This window comes from Pongo pygmaeus, chromosome 14 (genome assembly GCF_028885625.2).
Source record: "Pongo pygmaeus isolate AG05252 chromosome 14, NHGRI_mPonPyg2-v2.0_pri, whole genome shotgun sequence".
Classification (NCBI taxonomy): Eukaryota; Metazoa; Chordata; class Mammalia; order Primates; family Hominidae; genus Pongo; species Pongo pygmaeus.
Genome location: NC_072387.2, coordinates 35,837,562 through 35,843,540, shown reverse-complemented (window position 1 = coordinate 35,843,540; position 5,979 = coordinate 35,837,562). Strand labels below are relative to the sequence as shown.

The 5,979-nt window shown below is 47.0% G+C and overlaps 1 pseudogene; it reads left to right on the top strand.

The window, feature by feature from the left end:
• The first annotated feature begins 2,575 nt into the window (after positions 1-2,575).
• Positions 2,576-2,675, top strand: LOC129011986 (U6 spliceosomal RNA; annotated as a pseudogene).
• Positions 2,676-5,979: the final 3,304 nt, after the last annotated feature.

Genomic DNA, 5,979 nt, shown 5'->3' with positions numbered 1-5,979 from the left:
ATCCCCTCTTAATGAAACCTATTTGAGAGGATTCGGTCTTCTGAAAGCCAACGCTGCCCACGTAGAATTTGAAGACCTCAGAGTTCATGCGTATGTGGCACTGCAAAGAAGAAACTATTGGAAGATGAAATTGTTTGTGTGTGTGTGTGTATGGTTGTGTGTGTGTGTTTGGGAAATTACTTGTTACACCACAAATATATGAACATTCAAAAAGACATTTTGGCCAGGTGCCGTGGCTCACACTTGTAATTCCAACACTTTGGGAGGCTGAGGCACGAGGATTGCTTGAATCCAGGAGTTCCAGAGCAGCCTGGCCAACAAAACAAGACCTTGTCTCTACAAAAAGTAAAAAAACTGTCTGGGCATGGTGGTGCATACCTGTAGTCTCAGCTACTTGGGAGGCTGAGGCAGGAAGATCACTTGGACCTGGGAGACCAAGGCTGCAGAGAGCTATGATTGTCCCACTGCACTCCAGCCTGGAAAATAGAGCCAGATTGTCTCAAAGAAAAAAAAAAGACATTTTGTTTTAAAATAGTCATTATACAGTGGGTAAGTCAGGCAACACAGTGTCTAGATGATGAAAATGGCCACCATTGAGGGTCACATGGATATCATGTGCCTCCGGATGTGGTGGCTTGAGGACACCAGCGTCACCTATGCAGTGTCCCATGGCGAATGCACAGCCTCAATCTAATCACGAGGAAACAACGAACAAACACAAAATAAAAAACATTCCATTAAACAGGAACTGGGGGATGGAACTCTTCAAAAACGTTGATGTCCTGAAAGGCAAAAGGTAACACAAATATTACAGATTAAAGGAAGCTCAGGAGACATAGTAACTAAATGCAGTATCGGATCCTAGACTGGATCCCATTCTGCAGTGGGAGAAATGCTATAAAGGACATTATTGGGCCAACTGGCAAAATTGGAACATTAACGTGAATTTAACATTCAGTTAAAAGCATCGTGACCAGGCATGGTGGTACACGCCTATAGTCCCATCTACTCCAGAGGCTGAGGCCAGAGGATAACTTGAGCCCAGGAGTTCAGATCCAGCCTGGGCAACACAGCAAGACCTCATCTCAAAAAGAAAGCATCATAGCAATGTAAATTCATGAAGTTAATAACCTCAGTTATGGAAGAGAATATCCCTGTTGATATGGTTTGGCTCTGTGTTCCCACCCAAATATCATGTTGAATTGTAACGTCCAGTGTTGGGGAGGGTGCTGGTGGGAGGTGACTGGATCATGAGGGCCGATTTCCCCCATGCTGTTCTTGTGATAGTGAGTGAGTTCTCTTGAGATCTGATGGTTTCAAAGTGTTTGGCAGGTCCCCACTTGCTCTCTCTCTCTCTCTCCTGCTTGCTTCCACTTCACCTTCCTCCACAATTGTAAGTTTCCTGAGGCCTCCAGGCATGCTTCCTGTTAAACCTGCAGAACTGTGAGTCAAACCTCTTTTCTTCATAAATTACCCAGTCTCAGCAGCCTCTGCCTCCTGAGTTCAAGTGATTCTCCTGCCTCAGCCTCCCAAGTAGCTGGGATTACAGGTGTGTACCACCATGCCTGTCTAATTTTTGTATTTTTAGTAGAGACGGGGTTTCACCATGTTGGCCAGGCTGGCCTCAAACTCCTGACCTTAAGTGATCCTCCTGCCTCGGCCTCCCGAAGTGTTGGGATTATAGGCGTGAGCCACCATGCCCAGCTCTGGTAGTTCTTTATAGGAATGTGAGAACAGACTAACACGCCGGTTCTTAGAAAATACTCATTGAAGTATTTAGGAGTAAACAGCCATGACACATGTAACTGACTTCCAAATAATTTAACAAAAAATTATGAGAGAGGAGTGGGGAGCACATGATCAACCAGTAAAGCTGACAGGTTAAAATGTTAATAATCAGTGAATCTAGAGTTTATACATATTCCTTGTACATTTTTTTTGTAAATTTGAAACTACATCCGAATGAAAAGCTAAAACAAAAGACATTTCTTTATTGCTGTGTTTTGGGTTCTGCCATAATCAGAATGTCTGCCCCCTAAGCCAACTCCCACTGCCATGGGATGAAAACTGGGGACACCAAGAGGCAGAGCCCAGGGTTGCCCAGGCTTACTCTCCTTTTATTTCCCATCTGTGCTTTGCTGAGCAATGTCCAGGAATTTTTTGCATTGCTCTTGCCCCCTGTCTGAAGGTGGGATTCTTCAGGTGCCCAAAGTCTCCTGGACCCCAAAGCAGGTATTGCTGCCTCTGTTTCTGAAGAGGACACAGCAAAGCTGCCTCTCCCTTTTAGCACAATGGGTTTGTCGTGTTTCCACCCATATTTTTTAACTGTGGGCCTTTGGGACTCATCATCATGTCTGATTACCTTTTCCAGGAGACTGAGGGACATGCTTCATCTTATTTTTTAAAGAAACATAAGACCCAAACAAACAGGTAATAATATTTCTTAGGACTTGGTGAGGCTTTGTCCCCAGAATTCACTTCATCATCAGGACCACAGAAGAGACCCAGGAAACGAACGCTTGGGGAAACAGATCCAAATACAGATGCTGAAAGTAGGCTCCAAGGCAGTAAAGCTGTGCTTGTTTCGGCAGCACATATACTAAAATTGGAACGATACAGAGAAGCTTAGCGTGACCCCTTAAATAAATATATAGAAACAAAAGCAGTAAAGCTGTGATAAACACGCCAGTGCTGATGTCTGGTGGAACTACTCACAATAGCAAAGACATGGAACCAACCTGGGTGCACACCAATGGTGCATTGGATAAAGGTAATGTGGTGCATATACACTATGAAATTCTACACAGCTATTAAAAAGAATGAAATCGTGTCCTTTTGTTTGTTTGTTGAGACGAAGTCACGTAGGCGGGAGTATAGTGGTACGATGTTGGTTCACTGCAACCTCCACCTCCTGGGTTCAAGCAATTCTCCTGCCTCAGCCTCCTGAGTAGCTGGGATTATAGGCACGTGCCACCACACTCAGCTAATTTTTTTCATTGTTGTTGGATTTTTTGTAGAAATGGGGTTTCACCACATTGGCCAGGCTGGTCTCAAACTCCTGAGCTCAGGCGATCTGCCCGCCTCAGCCTCCCAAAGTGCTGGGATTACAGGCGTGAGCCACCGTGCCTGGCCTTGAAATCATGTCCTTTGCAACAGCATGGATGCACCTGGAGGCCATTTTCCTAAATAATACAGAAACAGAAAATCAAATACTACATGTTCTCACTTATAAATAGGAGCTAAACAAAGAGTATACAAGAACATAAAGATGGAAACAGTAGACAACAGGGACTCCAAAAGAGAGGAGGGAGGGAGGGGGCGAGGGTTGAAAATCTACCTTTCAGGTACTGTGCTCACTATTTGGGTGGCGGGCTCAACAGAAGCTTGAACCCCAGCATTATGCAACATATCCATGTAACAAACTTGCACATGTACCCCTTGAATCTAAAAATCTTAGAAAAAGCAGTAAAGTATGAGTTTTATGGGGCACAGCAGTAGATGATGTAAGTCAGTTTCACCTCCTTCCCTGCTGGGCACCTGCAGTGCTCAGAACCACCTGGGCCCTCCTGGAAGACAGCTGTCAGGGAACATCCCCTCTCTGTGATGGAAACGGCCTGAGAGGCAGATGGTGGGCCAGGTACCAGGATTGGAAAGAGAACACTGAAGTGGAGTAAGGAAAAGGGGAGAGCAGCCGAGCACGGGACTCAGTGGCTGGGGCTGCACTCAGGAAAGCCTCCTCCCCGCTAAAGTTGAGTCCTGAGAAGGGTCCAGCTCTGAAGACTGGAGGGAGGTCTGCATGTGGGTGGGGAGGAAAGCTCACAAAGAGAGGAAGCATCTGGGGACCAGAACCCTGTGACCAGCTGTGTCCACAGCACACTGTTCCCAGGCCACACCTCTGCATTCTGAACAGCAGATCACAGGGCCATTCATTCATTCATTCATTCATTCACTGTTTAACTAGTATTTATTAAGTGCTTGACATATACTGAGTTCTGTGTTATAAAGACTATCCTGGGATAGAGTTGGGAGAAGAAACAGGCACATAAGGCTTAATGGGTTCAATACTTTAAGGTAAGTATGAACCAAGTGCCAGGAAAAGGTAGGTGGGGGCAAGAGGCCTCTGGAACCTGTAAATCAAGGGCAGCTTCGTGGAAGGGAAATTTGAGCTCAGCTATGAAAGATGAGTTTGAAATAGTCCACAAAGTGTGGTGCAGCAAAGAAGAACACAGACTCCAGCAGCAAGATACCTGGGATTTTATCCTCAGTCTGTGACCAGGGTCTGGGGTAGGTTGAAGAAAGAAAAGTGTCTAGAGTTCAAAATTTGAAGTGACTCTCAGGGTTGTGCAAGGGCAGACTGAGCAGCTCCTCACATCGTGCACCCGGGTGCCTCTGCCGTAGCTCTCTGTACAGCTCCATCAGCCCAGCCAGGCACTATCACTTCCCTGGTCTCTGTTTCCTCATATGCTGGGCACTGGGCCAGGGAGGTGACGGGAGGACACCTCTCTCCCCCACATGTCTTTTCCACCAGCAGACACTAGGGAAGAGTCCCGGAGGTGTGCCCAAAGAGCAGAGGAGCCTCCCTGAAGCTGTGAACTATGCCCCAGGGCCTGGAATAAATATTAGGTTTGCTTTCATTCTCTCTGCCTTTCCTGTTTACTTGTGGCTTTTGATGCCTCTTTCCCCAACTTAGCATGGGAAGCTGAAGTTATTGCATTGTCATTTTATAGTGGAGGAATTAGATTTCTAATAAGGTTTAAATGGGAAATGAGCTTCTTAAGTATCAGGCTGAGCAGTTCCACATTATAACCGGGGGAAAAGGAGCCTGAAAAAAATCATTAAACTCTGTACTTCGGTAAAGAAAGATGGACCATGGGAGAAAGGCCATCCAGTGACTCAGTCTGCAAAATTACCAGGATGTGGGGGAGATTCTGGCCCCTCCAGTGAAGTAGAAGAGGAAGTGACTGCAGTCATGATGGTGTTTCAGTCAACAGTGGGCCACATATAGGATGCTGGTCCCATAAGATTATCATGGAGCTGAAAAATTCCTGTTGCCTAGTGATTTGTGTTACAGTTCCCTACAGGATTCAGTACAGTAACCTGCCATACAGGACTGTAGCCTAGGAGCAATAGGCCAGACCACATCACCCAGGTGTGCAGCAGGCTATGCCATCTAGGTTTGTGTACAAGCACCCTGTGATGTGCGCATAATGACTCAATCGCCCAACAATGCCCTTCTCAGAACACATTGCCATCGTTAAGCAATGGATGACTATGCAGTGGCGCGATCTCAGCTCACTGTAAGCTCCGCCTCCCGGGATCACACCTTTCTCCTGCCTCAGCCTCCCGACTAGCTGGGACTACAGGCGCCCGCCACTACGCCTGGCTAATTTTTTGTATTTTTAGTAGAGATGGGGTTTCACCGCATTAGCCAGGATGGTCTCGATCTCCTGACCTCGTGATCCGCCTGCCTCAGCTTCCCAAAGTCCTGGGATTACAGGCGTGAGCCACCGCGCCCTGCCGCTGTTGAGCATTCTTTGAAGACAGGTGCTCCTGACTCTGCTGAGCTACAGTCCCCGTATTGACTGACTACCGGACACTCCACTTGGATGTTCCCAGAAGCACTCCAAATTCAACTCGCCCTAAACAAAAGGTATCATCCCTTTCAACCCATTCCCCTGCTGCCCCACCCCACCACAGACTATGCAGTCTGCTAAAGGAAACCCAGGGGTCATTGGAGTTCTGGCCAATTCCCTCGTACGTATTCAGTGCAACAGCAGGTGCCAAAGCCCTTCGTTTCCACCACCCTGGGGTGTGAGGATGCCCTCCCTGCTTCTCCATTCTCTCTGCCAGTGCCCAAGTCCAGACCCTCACCACTTCTCTCTGGATCCGACAGGAGCCTCCTAACTCATCTCCTTTTCAGCCCAGGTCTTTTCCAGGCAACCCTCATATTGCTACTTTGGTTTTTCACTTATTAAAAAT